A 16,169-nucleotide genomic window follows, 5' to 3' on the forward strand; every position below is an offset into this window, starting at 1 on the left:
GAAAGCTCCTCAGTCCCCTGGCAAATTGATTTGACTTTCAAGGACAATTAAACTGTTTGCTCCTCCACTCAGTCTGTTTGGTGCTGTTAAATTCCACTCCAAAATGAGTCTCATTTGAAAAAGTGGCATTGGTGACAGATAACTTTTTGTAATTACATCCTTTTATCTCCTTTGATAAGTTAACAGTGAGCAACCACAATAGTTAGCAATGCAGATAGCATGCAGCTACTGACATCTGAGTTAGCAGGAGATGAATTTACACATCAGAGCTGAAGTTTCAGGCTTCCAGAAAATTGAAGTTAGCCCTTCCTGCATAGAGACCTGCAGCCCCAAAGCACATCTGCCACCTCTGTGGTAACACAGCCCTTCCTCCCCAGCTCCACACACCACCCGTAGGCAGGACACAGGCAGAGCGATCCTGCTCAGATCCTGCTTTGCTGCATCGCACTGCTGCAGTTTGTCAGACAGAAAATCTCCCTTTGGGCAGCCACAGACCTCTGCAGCGAGCCTGAATCCAAGCCCAGAGCTCTCGCACTGTAGCTTCTGTGGCACAGAAATCCCTACCAACTTCAGACTAATCTGAAGGAATTACCAACAAAACTGAACACCCCCCTCCATGCACACGGACATTTCCAAACCTCTCCAGGTACCACTCTGTGTATTTCATCCATTTTGCCTTTTCTCACTGAAATGCAGAAGAATGAATCTTTCTTACAAAGAAATCAAATCAGATTTAAAAATAAAAACAAAACCACCAAACAAATAAAAGCAAACCACACCCTTAGGAAGAAGCCATACCCAAACCAGGCAACCCATTGCATATGCATTTCCCCCAGAGGGAGCATGTGAAAGCAAACAAAACATGGCAGATGTTAGTCCTGGTGTTCAGTGTGCTGCTGGAAGGTGCACGCATCCCATAGCAATGAGAGAGCAGAAGCCTACAACACAGCAGCCAAACACCTCCGGATGATCTCTTCACAGTGCACTGTCTTGAAATACTTCAAAATGATGTAGCACACAAATAACCTAAGCAAGACTGGATTTTCCTAAGCAAGACAGTGTGATAAAACCTTGTGATACACAGCTGAAATTACACTACCTGAAAAGACAATATCTCATCTGCAACATTGAGTATCAAAATTATTCGATTTTTTTTTTTTTTTCCCATCAGAATATGGAAAAGACAAAGCACATTAAAGCAAAGTACCTTCAGAAGAAATATAAGCTACCTTGCAAATATAGAGCTTTGGAAATGTGAGTTGTCTTCATTTTTTCACTCTTTTTGAGTTAACTAAATAACTACCTGAGCCTGGTTTTAAACAACAGTGACAGCCCTGTGGTTAAAAGCTCAGATGTCATTAATGATATCCTAAGTGACTAAAAAGGACAAAAAACAAACCCAGCTCATAGTTTTTGCGTGTTGCATTATATCATTGTTTGACTTTAGGACGTCGGAGTTTGCTTTATCAGGATTTGACAGCATCTACCTCACTAAGCAGTAGCTCAAACACGCAAAGACGTGATAAAAACACCAAAATGTCATGTCTGTGAACTTCAAAGCAGTACAAGACTCAACTAATTTAACATCTTTGTACTCTTAAGGGAACTGCTCACCCACTGATTCATCTTCTGTTCATTCAGGATCATCCTGTCACTACTGCTTGGAACACCAGTATGTTTCTCTCTGCACAGTAAAAAAGAAATGGGAAAAAAAAACCACCAACAAAAAAACCCACACAATTACAGATATAATAACAAGCTTTGTGGCCTCTGCTGAAGGCTGCTGAGCTCCCTGTGTTCTTTGCAGGAGAGCTCATTAAGCATGCATCACATCAGGACCAGAGCAATAGACGCCTGTGCAAGTGTGGGGCATTTAAACAAGAAGAAGGATTCACTGCCAAGGAGAGCAGTGATAAGGGTGGCTCTGTGCTTCTCAATTGGTGATGGTATGGCTGACTGCTATCTCACCTGGGGCTGTTCTGTCCCCATGTTCAGGAATGGCACTCTAGGAGGTGACAGTGGTTCCTGGTACCTTTTGCTCAGTAGAAATAGAAAAACACCAACTCAGGAAACACAGGGACATAGCTATCCCATAGGATATGTCCTGTAACACCACTGGGACAGCAGTGGACATTTATTTTACAGGAGTGTCTGTAGGGCTTTTCGTGCAGCATACCCCATTACTGGGAAACACTGACAAGAATTGGGGAAAACGTTCCCTAAGGAGAAAGCCTGTATAAACCCAAATCCCCTCAGTAGCAACCTATCCACATCACTTGTGTGGTGATCAATGAGACATTCAGCAATTAACATTTGCTCATTTATGTATCTTCTCCTCTGGGAGCCCTTCGGTTTTGTGTGTGTGCAGGAAGGCAAGAAAACTTACCTTTTAAAACTTACCCTTTTATTTCACCTCTTTTACTGAAGAAAACGTTGCTCCTCTTCAAGTCATATATCACATCAGATATTCTGGACATCAGCAATCGTGCATCCTGCTGCAGCATTCGGGTTCCTGCTTTGTGCTGAACACAGGATGTAAGGGACCCAGGCATCATATAATTTTATGGGAGCTCAGTGGGTACAAGATTTCACTCACACACACGCACACAAAATGAAGAGAGATAAACAGCCAAAATTAGAGGAGGCTGCATTTTCTATGGGCAAATATTAATTCTACAGAGAAGTTAATAAAACAAATTTTCCTTTTAAGTAAGTGCATTTTCACAAAACCTCTGAAAAAACAAACAACACAAACATACCTGACAGAATATCTGAGTCTTCCTTCTTTGATTCCCCCTCTTTCTTTTTCCCTTTGAGGGATTTATTTTTTTCTATTTTTTTGTTGTCACACCTGTAAGAATATTTGTGTTGTTCTCTTCCGTGTATTTTGGGTACTGTACAGCAAACTAACACAGAAGCAGAAGACTCAAGGCTGTTGTTTCTTCCTATTTGGGGGGAGCAGGTGCACAGATCTCTGTGGCATTCAGTGGGAATAGCTCCTTAACATAAGGCAGACATTAAAATCAGCTTTTTGTACCAGTGCTCCACTTTTGATACCAAAATACCTTAAGCAATAAGCTGGCACAATAAGCACAGGTATGTCTGCAGACCCACAGACTGAACAGCACAGTGAGCAGGAGAGGATTAACACATCAGGAACAAAGCATAGCAAAAAAGCACTTTCCCCCCTACTTCTACCCAAGCTGCCTCCCCAAGTACTAAGAGAGGGGAAACGCACTGCAGACACCTTATCATACCCAGTGTCACATACCATCATCACCTTTTGGATGTGCCAGCAGATAATTTAGATAAAGACCAACAGGAACAAGGACAGGCAGAAACACTGCCAGCCCCAGCTCTGAGGATGGATGATAGGTTGTTACCAGCATTTCCTAGGAGGCTGCAGTAGCGATCTCCCTTTTTCTTTTCTGCTTTCACCTCCCAATCTACAACCTTCAGAAAGCGGAGTTTAAGTCTCTTTTAAGTTGATGTGCTACAAAGAAACTGAAAGAAAGCCTGAGGGGGAAGATACTGGCTTTGGCTATTTGATCCAGCTTTTTTCATTGCTATTCTATGCCCGGTTCTGAGAAAAAGAAATCCCTTTATCCTATGATTCCTTACCTAATCAGAACTAGGCTATTTTATCCAAATAGCCAAGGCACGTTGGTTAAGTCCTGCACTGATTTTAGCCCCTGGATAGTTAGACCTAAAAGATCTTTCCAAGAGGACTAGTCAGAAAGGAGAGCAGTTTCTGCTGCTGCTGTCACAAAACCCTACCTTTGTCACAAAATATTACTCTTCCCATCAAGAAGAAAAGCAGTGCAGCAGCATGGGGAGGGACCATGGGAACACAGGCAGCTATGCCCTAAGATATAACTGGGGCTCTGCATTTTCCTGCACAGGGAAAGCAACAGAGCCGCAATATAGATGGGCACCATCTGATGCAAGTGGTGGAGGAAACAGTGAGGGGAGGGGTGTTAATGGACCTTATTCTCACTAACAAGGAAGGACTTGTTAAGGAAGTAAAGGTCGGGGGCAGCTTGGGTTGTAGTGACCATGAGATAGTGGAGTTCAAGATCCTGAGGGGAAGAAGCAAAGCAAAAGGTAGGATTGCTACCCTGGACTTTAGGAGAGCCAACTTTGATCTCTTCTGGGACCTAGCTATCCCTATACCTTGTGCCTCTTCCAGGGACCATTATCACACAGAGAAAATCATTAAATCATAATCAAAAGGTACAAATTTTGTTATTTTATTTGTCTTACAAGTATTAATGCCAGAGCAGAGTACTTGCAGACAGGGAAGCTGAATTTAGAATACAAATGAAAAGAACTTTCTTTAGCCATCCTACAGTAATAAGCTGTGGAGTACTGTTGGCTCCCAAAATAATGCAGATGAAACTGAGCCATCATTACACAGTTGGATCCACAGCAGCAGCAGAGAGAAAAAGAGTAGATTTCAAAATAGTTTTGACTACAAGATGAAGCTGCACCCTTCAGTCTGAAATTGATTTGGAAGATTTGCTGAGCAAATGAAATGCTGTGCCTGCATTTTGTCTCTGCATTCTGAACTCACTTCCCTCCTCCGTAAACATTCCCTCGCATGCTGTTCCATCTTATTCTTTGCAAAAAATAACAAACCCAAACCCGTACACTGCATAAATGTTATTCAGACTCCTCTGACCCACCACGAGCTCTGAAGCAATTCTTAACCTAACCTCAGACAGCGGTAACACTGGATACAACTAGACCATTCCTCCCAAGAACAAGGCCTGCTCTCCATCACTCTCCACTGTTCTCCATCAATTCCAGAATAAGGATGGGCTGACAACTTATCCTGAATCCTGCCCTCACTCTTATAACTGCCAGTATCTGCAAAATGAAATGTGTCATTGACAACCCTCAGGGCAGCAAAGAAGACTCTCCACTAAGCAGGGCTTACCTGCTTCTTCTTTCCTCTCAGACTCCACGTAAATCCTGCCCTGACCTTTGCTTTAGTGTGTGGAGGGTAACTAATGTGCTAACACTGGGAAGTTGCCTAACTCCTAACACTGCCTTATACTGTCTTACCTTTATGTGCTGATAACAAATGAAGCAGAAATAATGACTTTTTTTTTTCCCTTTTCTTTTTGTATCAGAGCATCCCATAAGACCTTGCATAAGGTCTGCTGCCTATGCTGCCCAAGGAGATGCTGAGGCATTGCCATCCTCTGTTGCTGTTACTCACGCTTTAGCAAAGGCAGGCAGGACCCTGAGGTTTTCTCTAAAACAGAGATGCAAAGATGAATTTACTGCTTCAAGAAACAGAACTGGTGGTGCAGAAAGCACCAATTACCAGATTATGATTTGCTTTGGAGCTTTACTGGCTAAGACTTTCATAAAGGTGTTGGGACTCGGGATTCATTTTTTAGGGTTTTTTTTGTATGATTTTGGTCTAATGTGGTCATACTGTCTGTATCCCATTCTTTCATGTAAACATTTATTCAATGGATTTACCTTGGTTTGGTTACCTTGGTAGCTGTTGTTAGTCTATGTAGCTGCTCCAGGCAGGTGACACCTGGGTGAGGAATGCGTGTTTCCTCAGAGCAAGCAAAGTACTCCAATATCTGGTCATCAGCCCCCCAAATTCCAAGCCAGGACAACACAATTGGGATCTACCAGCTAGCAGCACGGATAGCAGATGCTTTGTATCAATCGATGAGGAAGCAGCAGGTTTTGGAGCAGGAACCTTTGTGACTTTTGCAACAGAAGCAATATTTCCACAAAAGAAACCAAAAGGAGATTGGTCAGATGATGGTGGATCATCTGCTTCTTTCTAACATGACTCTCCTTGAGAAGCAGACTAGATTGCTGGCTGCAAATTCTGCAGAGATCCCAGGCAAGCATCTGGCAGCTGTTCAGTCTGCATCACCCCAACACTGAAGCAGCCTGAATTCACTTTCACCTTCAGCTGTTTTCAACTATGGTTGAAACAGCACGCTAAAAATAGCCTTAAATATCTACACACCTGTAACCTTTTCTTTCTCAAGAAAATCACTTCTTTTTTTTTTTTTAAGTTAAACAAAAGTGCACGAATAGACAAAAGAAAAGGAAAACAACAGGAGAAGCCAAAGCATAACGGATGAGGACTACAAGAGTCTCAGTTAATGAGCTCATAGCATACCTTATTTGTCATCTTATTATACCATAGAAGCTTCCTGCCATAAAACACATTTCTGAAGTTCAACTTACATCCTAATGTGCATCTGCAGGAGAGAGCTTTGTACTTGAGAAGCAGAGTCCCTGCTGGTATTGCTATGGCAAACAGGATTTTCTATTGGAAAGGAAAATGAATCGCTGAATGAATTTTGAATAATTCCTCCAGAAAGTAACAGCACTAGAGCAAGATCAAAACCTACAGTAGCTTTACCTACTGTAATGCAGCCATATCCTCAGGTTCATTCCATACAGGTGGCTCATAACAGCATGGCACGCATAAGACTATTGAGTCAGTTCTCTACTACAAGCCTTACTTGAGCTGAGGAACTGAAGCAGTAACTCTGTCTGAGGTTCATGGGACAGAATTAAATCAAAAGTAGCCTTGTTCCCTAGCAAAAATTACTAAATGCCTGCTGTTCACACTGTATGTCAAATTTCTGAAGTCCTCACCCTCTAGAGCATTTCCAACACATTTCTATGGGCCACTCCTACCCCTCCATCAATGCTGCTTCTATCTGTGACTTTGGGGGGACAGAAAGAGTAAACATCAAAATATCTGTTAGTGGTATGTGATGCGTACACTCAGTGACATAGAAATTAGGAGGAAAACAAATAACAGTCAGATTCAACCAATCAAATCTAGTGAAAGGCAGCTGCTAGTGGAGAGAAATTTTAAGCTGCCACATTGAATTCACAGTTAGAATAAAGGGAGCTGCTCTCAATTTTCATCCAGGTAGTCCTGCTTCTGTCATCTGCTGCTTCATCCCATCAAACACAAGGCTACTGAAAAGGTCAAGAGACTCAGCTCTCCACTGCTGGTGCTGTGCTTACCATCTATCCCACAGCCTGGAGGCACCAAAATCAAACATAAACTTAAGAGCGTGCAGCTGGGAGAATGGAATCAAGTGAAGAGACTGGTGGATTGTAGATGAAAGAGAAGAAAGCCTGGGAAAAGATGAGAGACTTTGCACAGCCCTTCCAGAAAGTCAGAGAAGAGTCTAAGCTGGCTAAAACAAATGATGTTATCAGATTAGAAGACTGTTTTGTAGTATTCATGATCAAAACCAAGCAGAATTTCCTCCAGTATACTTTTAAATTAAAGCTTTTCTACTGTTGAGAAAATACCTGCAATTAACTTCATTACCCTGTTTCTGGATGTCAGAAGTCACTACTGATTTGTCCTGTCAGAGGCTGTGCCTAACCATTACAATACACATCTTATTCCAGACCGATCTGTAAGAACAAACTGTCCTGACCTCCATGAACTGGCAGATATATCCTCATTGAAGCCAAATGAAAACTTTTAAAATATCTTTCCGCCGTCTGCTGTTTGTCACTGTAGAATATATGACTCCTCACTATCTTAGATGGCAAACAGATCCGAAATGCAAAACTTAGACATGTCGTAATTCAGAAAAGGGAGAAGGTGCCTGCGGGCAAGACAGTGTGCATAGATCTGCAGTGAATGCAAAGCAACACACAGACATGCAGAGCTAGGGGTGACTGTGACTATAATCTGTAGCCATACAGTTTCTATATGACACCCTTCTGCTTGTGTTTGCAATCATTTTATGGGGGGAACACAGCTGTAAACATCCAGGGTATTCTAAATTTTATTTCAACAGCTAAGAGACATCCATCCAGATTATCCAAAGCCTGGATGAACAGTGCAAGGACCAATGGGCTTCTTGCTAAAATCATGATTATTAAGAACACAGAAAACAACAGAAAGCATTCAAAGCTCACGTCCCTGTGCCTCTGTCTCTACAGACATCTGCCCATGCTGGGCCCTCTCTATCAGCTAACCTGTAGCATCCAATATGTGCTGTCACTGGGGGTCTCAGTGCATAAGGCAGGAGTTTGATGCACCAAGTATGATTTCCCCTTCTTCTGCTTGCTGCTTTTCCCCTCCAAAGGGGAATTTGAGATTGCATAAGCCATGCTACCTGGCTCTCAGATGAGGGGAAAAAGAGACAAATCATGTGCAAACTCAAAAAGCTGCTTGACCCTCCCTACAAATGTTCTGAGAATCCACAACTGAATAACACATCAAATGGTTGACAGTGATGTCCCAGAGGACCAAACCCCCACTCCCGGGCTGGCCCCGGTTCCACCTCATTGGATCCATTCCTTGCCCCAAGCATCACTAAAGAACCATGCCCTTGTATCCTCTGCACCATGCAGCACAAGACACTTTCAGGCTTACCAAAGGCTGATGATTTTCAACAGAATTTCACTCAGACTGATTAAAATATCCTTATATTCTCATTCCCCAGGCACAGTTTTAGTTTTCTATCCCTCTTTCCAGGTATGTTATTCTGGCTCTTTGAGCTTTACAGCTACAAAGGCAAAACTTCCAAAATACTTCCCTGCAAGTCTCCCTGACTTCAAATGCTAATGCATTATATAACCCTGCCATGTGCTGAGGGACCCTTTGCATTATTTAAAGGTTGTCAGTCAGGTGTGAACCTTTCCATTGATTTACCATTCGCTTCTCCTCTCATAGATGCATTAGGAGGCTGCAACCCATGGCTCGTGTTGAAGAATAACAATTCCATTTGTTTGAATCAGGCTTAGCGCTGTTCACTTCTGCAGCCCATATAATTCTCCTTACTGCAGTTTGTGTGACATTAATGACAAAATAAATAATTCAGCATGGTTTTCACCCAGATGTAGCCCTGTCAGAGACTAACATACGGTCATTGCTAGCTTATTTAAGGTAACAAGCCACTGAATTGTAGTTTTAAAAGCTGAAACTCTCATTTTAATGGAATTTATTGGCAAAGCTCTCCTGAGACTCGATGGTAACTAGCAGGTACAATCTCCTGCTCCTGTCCCTGCCACCCTAGCTTGCCATTCAGCTGTTACATTTGTGCTCAGCGTCCATCCTGCAGGTCTGAAGCCTCCTACCTTGCAAATGTAACAAAACAGGCTGGCTTTTTAGGAACCTGCACTTAGCTCAAAGGGAATATGAACAGAATGGGAGAAGCTGAAGAGCACAGGGGATGTCTGCAACAGGTTATTACGAGAAAAGAGAACACTTACTTCACTAACAAGCTCTGGCAGAGAGGCTTCATGAATGAAATCACTTCTGATCTGGGTCTCCGGGCAGAGGGATTGGTGATGAATCCAAACTCTCCTGACATTTGAGCATTTGAGGAGTACTGCTTGTCTACACTGCTCTCTAACAAGATCACTGTGGAAAATGACAAAAATTCCATTAACTTCACTGAGACAAGGATATGCTCCTTACTACAGACTCCCCAGTCCCTCCGCTTGTGTATTTGTTCTTCCTTTCTCACACACTCGATCCTACTTGCCCTGTGCTCATTATTGCTTTCCCTGAGCTGCCATGCTAAAATTGGTGTTGATAGCTGTATAATTTCTGCATAAAGGAACAGTCCTATCAAGGAAAGCCTCATAGCTTACACTGTGCTGCTTTCCAATAGCCGGAAAGGCATCATCTCAAAATGATCTGAGGGCTGCACTTGGATCCAGATTCTCATTTTTTCATGACTTTATATTCAACTCCTGGTAATATTTCTTTTTTATTTATTTATTTTTCCTGAGCACACCACTTAATCTGTGGGTAAGAAACACATTCACAAGTGGCAAATACCTCATGCTAAATTGTTCTCCCCTGCAGCAGGGTCAATTTGATATTCAGATTGACTTTTCACTTATCCTAGGTCTGCAAAGTGATTTTACTTTCTTTCAGCTTCAATTTACCTAAACTATTGTATCCGATTTTTGATTTCAAAGAATTGAACTGTGCCTGGACTGCTATCCAGTCTGTTTTTCCTGTTGTGCGATTGCTGTTTGGGAAGATCACAGTGTTCATTAGGTAGCTGATCAAATAAAAACATGGCTATTTCAAAATGCACAAATGGCCTATTTTCTTCAAAATAAAATAATCATAAACAGGTGATACATTTCAAGGCATAATTCAAGAGAAATTGGTAATTGTTTCATGGAAGCTGAAAATGGTGGTCAGGGAAAGCAATGCATTTGCTCCCCAACGCAGCTGTGATTAGCACAGTATCAAAGAGATGGGTAAGGTATTAATTTGGGTTATTTGTCTCCAGCCCTGACCAAGAAGACTGTAATACCACAGATAGAAGGTTTCTCACGGCCCAGGTACCTTTGCAGCCCATATTTCCCTTGGGAACCCTTTCCCAACACCTCTCCAGCCACACTTTAATCTCTTTCTTGTTCTCCCTATGTGAAACTCAACTCTAAAAATAACAGTGCATTTATGACCACACCATCTTTGCAAGGGCAAATACAGCCTGGTTTAAAGTCCTGATTGACTAAATATTAGTTGAGAAGCTATCAATTTATTAAGAAAAAGTGGAGTTTAACATGAAAAGCCTTACTTTTAAATTAAGCCTCCTGATCGCTACAGACTTTAGCCTTAACAATGGCACTGTCACAACTGGAAATTGGCACAGATTTTCTTTCCCTGAAGTCTGCAGCCTTGTTGCTCCCAGATCTCCCACTCATTTGATCCTCAAACATTTCTCCTCGTGCACCAGTTTCCTGTTGCCTGTCTCCTCTGGGGCTAGGGAGGAGTGAAGGTGACACTTTTGGGGTTCTTGTACCAGCTTGATAAGAAAGCTTAAGGTGAGCCTGTGGTCCTGTATAAGGATTTTGCTGCTTTGAGAAAGTTCTCTAAAACTGTCATCACGGGCACAGCTGAACAATTTAACACACACAAGCCACTGCCTCCTGTCCTGCTGCAGCCTTACTCTGTATTCACATACATTGCTGCCAAACCACACATGTCCTCGCTCATCTGAGATAACTTGTTTGGCTTTGGCAACCGAACAGAATATCAGTGCAAATAACACACTGATATCACCCCAGCAAGGAAAGCAAATGCACAACCAGCCCTGCTCTACATGCTACCAGAATATTTATAACCTGAGTGTTTTGCCTAGGGAGCTGCAGCCTAATTTAGGCACCTGTTTCCTGCTTACTTTCCTCTCTCCGAACAGACGCCAGTTTTCCATCATTAATCTCCAGAGCCTTGCACTTCCATCTTCCTGAACTTGTATTTCTCTTTCCTGTAGATGCATCCTCTCCCCTTGGAGCAGAGAATCTGGACACCATTGCTGATAACACCTGCAGCCTCACAGGCTCAATACAGTGAATAAATCACTCCTAGCTCTCTGTGCATATAGTTAAAGTGCATATACAACCCAGCCCCAACTCAACTCCCCTCCCCCCATTTTGGTTTAATACAGGCTTCCTCCAGATTTGTTCCTCATTCCACAGTCATTTTTGTTAGACCAGAGGTCACCTCTGCTCAGCACTGCTCCTTCTATTCTCCCTGAATATAGTCTGTGAAGTTTTTGCGCTGGTGCGGATATCAAATGCAGAGGGATTTTAGAAAAATAACCAACAGCAGTGAGTCTACAGGTAAGAATTTTCAGCAAAACTGAATCAGATTTGAAGCGGCATGCAAGCCTCAGCAGGAAGGGGCAGCTCGAACACTCATTTAACTCAATGCCACCTTTGCCTCAGTCACTCAAGGCAAGGGAGGGCCACACAGCCTGACTGCCCCCAGCACCCTGCTCAGCACAGGTAAAGGATGGCTGCTACTCCTCTGATGCAGCCTTTGACCACCTTCCCTTTAAGCTCCCTTGTGCCCTGTCTTTGCTACAGTCTCAAGAAACAGCATCACTTCTGGACCCTGAAGGATGTACCAGGTAGTTGTGCTTCTCTCAGCTTGTTATTCAAGAGGAGCACAGCTTGACAACACAATGAATGACACAGCAGCCTTCACCAGCACAGGCATGTCATTGCTACCAGTGCTAATGGGAGATGTATTCATTTCTAAAGTGCTCTTCTGGAAGCATTTTGCACAGTTGAGCAGAGATAGGTGAAATCATATGGGGCAGTGCTTTATACAGGAAGAAATGAAGAGCTAACTGAAACACTGACCATCACCAGCATTAGAAAGGGAAAATATGGAAACATTTCCCATCTGTTTTTCAAATTGTATCTCAGAGCTGTAAGGCAAAGTAAAAGGGATTGAAAAGCCCTCAGTGATACTGACAACAACAAATCAAATATGAAATAGTTTTTACTTTCACTAGCTAACAAATAATTCATTTGCTCATCCAGCACTAAGGTGAGGGCAGAGAACCAGAACATGCCCTCCTACTGACACAGAGGAGATTTGGGTGGCTAATCCCATTAGCACAGTGGAAGTCCCTCCATATTATTTTTTTTTTTTTTTTGCATTAATGAGAAAATGGGGCATCAATAATGAACAGTGTTTGGGAACATCTCCTTGGTTCTACTTCTGTGTCTCAGATAAGGAAATCTCATATTTCCCATCTCGGCCAGAGTTTGGCTCATGCATTGCTAAATCTACACTTACATTCATGGCAGAGAAATGTAAACTGCTGCAAACAACAAGAAACATTAAGTGCTAGGCTCTTAGCATTCACAAGTTTGCATGCCATTAAAAGCTATTCATTAAATTACACAGTAAAGAATCATAGAACCATGGAATCCTTTGGGCTCACTCAGCCTGTCCTCATAAGAAAGATGTTCCATTCCTAGTATTGCGTTTTTGGCCCTCGTTGGGGAGGGGAAGAGAAAGAGTTAACCACCTGGCTGTGAGTGGATGTGCTTTGTGCAAGCACCTGACTAAGTAACATCCTCACCAAGCAACTGTGTGAAGGCTCCTGGTGTCACAGCTATTGTTTCATCTCCTTATCTGTGCTCCACACTGCTGTGGGCTCTGCAGCTCTTTCCCTCTTTCCCCAAGAGGGCCCCCCCAGGATGCTTGCGCACACACAGAGCACCATTAAGATGAAAGCGCTCCCAGATGCTGACTGTCTTCCTGCATGCTGTCTCTGCAGGCTCATGAATTGTGAAGCAAAGAAATAGGTTTTGTTTTTAGGCTGGAAAAGTAGCATGGCAGTTAGAAGAAAAAGAAAAAGAAAAACCTGGCTTCTCTGCTGCTCTGGTGGTGGTTCTTCCAGCTGTTAGGACAGACCTAGAGACTTGGGCTTGAGCACCTCAGTAAGGCAAAAAGTCAGAATGCATCTGGCCTTCTGGATTGGATTCATGCAGTTATGACGTTCCCATTAACATTACTGTGTTAATGATGTGCCAGTGCTTTTCTGTTCGGATGGTCTTTTTCATCATTGATACTCTTCCCAAAGCAAAATGCAAGAGCAATAAGCAAAGGTAAAGCTTTCTCCCCATCAAATCCTAAACTCTTTCACGCTGGTTGGATAGCAAATCATGTTTCAGCATGCAATTAACAACTTCTATGCTGTGCTAAGATCACTGAACTAAAACAAGAAACTGAGGTAAAAATTTATGAGTAGTTCTTCTACTTAACTGAGCTGAAAAGACGGACACATAGGATGCATTAGTATTTTTGGCTTCCCAGGGCATCAGCTGCTTGGAAAGTTAAAGCTTTGCAGTAGGCTTAACCTTTGCAAGAGTCCCAGAAGATGCAACCAAAGATTTCATGGTCCATTCTCTCAGGTCCTAGTCAGGCCCTGCCACACACAGACTAACAGAAGTCATCACACAGCAATTACATGGCTCTTTAACACACAACACACAAACAGGAATGCTGACACTGCATCCGTGCCAGCCTCAGCGTGGCTGAAGACCTGAATATGTTTGGCTGGGGCAGCTTTACACTCCCTCCACAAAAACCCAGAGCTCAGCAAAAGCAGAGGCACTTGCAGCAGTCTATGTCACCTGGCAGCCTGCAGTATTTATCTTGTCCTGCTTTACAAACCATTTTGAGATCCAGTATCCTGGTGTTGGGTGGTGGTTTTAATGAAAAATTCAACTCCTGGGGAATGCAGGAATCTCAGCTTTCATGGAAACCCAATTACAGCTTCTAATTGCAGAGTCAACCTGAGAACACCCACTGAGAAAATTCTAAGGGATGGGAATCTGAAGGTAAATAAGAAGCCCCTTCCCCCTCCGCGGCCAAATTTTATCAAAGCAAATGCTCTCTGGATTTTCAAACAAATTCAGTGGCATGGGAGTCATACAGATAAACGCTTTCTCTTAGAAATACTGATATTAATACAGTCACGCAGGCTGGCAGGGAGAGCAGATAACCATTGCTTTGAGCGTTTTTGATGGCTTATTTTAATAACAATAATAATATTATAGCATTTTCACTATAGCTCAAAATAGGTAACACATTCATTGATAGCAGCCCTTAAAATTAGGCCTACACGAGGCAGATCAGTGTCTAAGCAGAGCTACAGTTGCATCTCTTTAATATTAATATCACGAGGGCATGAATTCAGCAGCAGCCAGGGATTGCAGGGAAGCTCCAAAGTACCTGGGATAGAAAACTACTGCTGAAGTTTGGGGGAAAAAAAAGCCACAAAACTCGAGCGGAATAAGGTACAGCAAATGGAGCTCCAGAAAATGATTATCACGCTCTTTCCTAAACCTTGGAACCTAGGAACTGATAAGGAATAAAGCCTGCAATATTTATGATTCAGTGAGAAAGGGCACGCCTGTTTTCACAAGTCCAGCTGCCTTGCAAAATAAAGGAACCAAACCAGCCAGAGTCTCATGTTCTGACTGTAAATTATGATTCTTTCTTCCAACTATATTTCTGGTTATTAAATTCAAATTGAAAAAAACACTTTTTCTTATGTTTACACACCCACGAGGTTAATTGGAAGTAAAAGTACGTCTGTTTATAGGCAGAAGTTCTACCCGTGTTTGGAAGGAACAGGTTATTGTGCAAAATTCATGTAATTGCTTTCCACAGCCCAGAGCAAATCAGGAATAATTTCTTACAGCAGAAGAGCAGATTTATCCTGAAGTGTCCCTTGAAATTTCACATTCAAAGGCTGATGGCTCTAATGACTGCCTTTAAACTGCTATCAGTAAAAGTCTAGGCAAAAAATAAAATAAAATAAAAGTCAGCGTGCAATTTGGCAAACAGCTGTACGTTCACAGCCTTCAGCAACTAATCTAATCTGGGTGCTAATTTCTCTTTGTGTAGATTGGTAATGTATCCAGGCTTGAGCTCAATAAGGCCATTAGCACAAGTAGATTTGCTCAGACCCATAAGCGTGTGCAGAGCCCCTGCCTGCCATCAGCTGGCACCAGGCCAGCCCCTTCCCTAGCTAGCAGTATACCAGGGGAAAAAGCCAGTCAAATGTTTCCCTTCTTGGGTCTCTACCAGCTCCAGTGCTCAGGACACACGAGTGTCTGAAACTAAACCGCCCTGTACAGAAACATGAGCCTCGGGTTTTGGCTGTCTGGTCCCTGCCTGGATGTCAGCACAGAGACAAAACGGGGTCCTGGCTCACAATATCCAGGAGCACTTCCCTTTCCTTTCCTCTCTGATCTGGTGATAAGCAAATTGCTTGCTATTTCATTCTTCCTTTGTGTGATGATGAACCTTCTGAATTCACCACAAGGGACAGCCTGCAGTGAAACTGAACCAAACGCCCACGTTTACAAAACAAATTATTGACCAGCAAATCATTTTCCATCAGACCATGATATAGCAGTGATGGTGATAACTCAGGTTTTTGGAGTTGAACCGCTTTGGAAAGCCTTTTCACCATTACAAATCAATGGGGCTGGCTAAGTGCAGGCAAAGATGGATGGCAGCACTTTCTGCATCTCCTGCTCCCACAGGAGTGCTCTATGTAACGTGGGATGGCAGATTTACCCCAAGAAGGGATGGAAGAATGTGCTGTATATTACAGTTATGAACTGCAGTACATCAAACTCATCTTCTCTTTTCCTATTAAAAACAGGTAGCAAAAGATACTGCTATGAGTTGAACACAGAATTATTTTCCTGCTGAAATAAGAGAACTCCTTGAAACACTGGGTGTCTAAAAAGCTAAGATATCTTTCCAGAGTAGGTAATAACACTACCATTAAAAAAGAATTCAGAATGACATGACTCAAAATGAAAAAAATCTGTTTTGGAACAAAAACCTATTACAT

The 16,169-nt window shown here is 42.6% G+C and overlaps 1 protein-coding gene across 4 annotated transcripts in view; it reads right to left on the minus strand.

Moving 5' to 3' along the window:
* The window catches only part of SPTLC3 (serine palmitoyltransferase long chain base subunit 3), a 281,441-nt gene that overhangs the window by 186,770 nt on the left and 78,502 nt on the right, over positions 1-16,169 (minus strand). For all 4 annotated transcript variants that reach the window (XM_015857148.3, XM_085542794.1, XM_085542797.1 and 1 more), the window contains exons 4-6: positions 9,241-9,391; positions 2,760-2,851; positions 2,401-2,522 (exon numbers count right to left, since the gene is read on the minus strand). The gene's annotated coding sequence lies outside the window, so the exon portion shown is untranslated. The remainder of the gene's footprint in view (positions 1-2,400; positions 2,523-2,759; positions 2,852-9,240; positions 9,392-16,169) is intronic.

Source organism: Coturnix japonica, chromosome 3, assembly GCF_054131305.1.
Source record: "Coturnix japonica strain WE chromosome 3, WE-NBRP24, whole genome shotgun sequence".
NCBI lineage: Eukaryota > Metazoa > Chordata > Aves > Galliformes > Phasianidae > Coturnix > Coturnix japonica.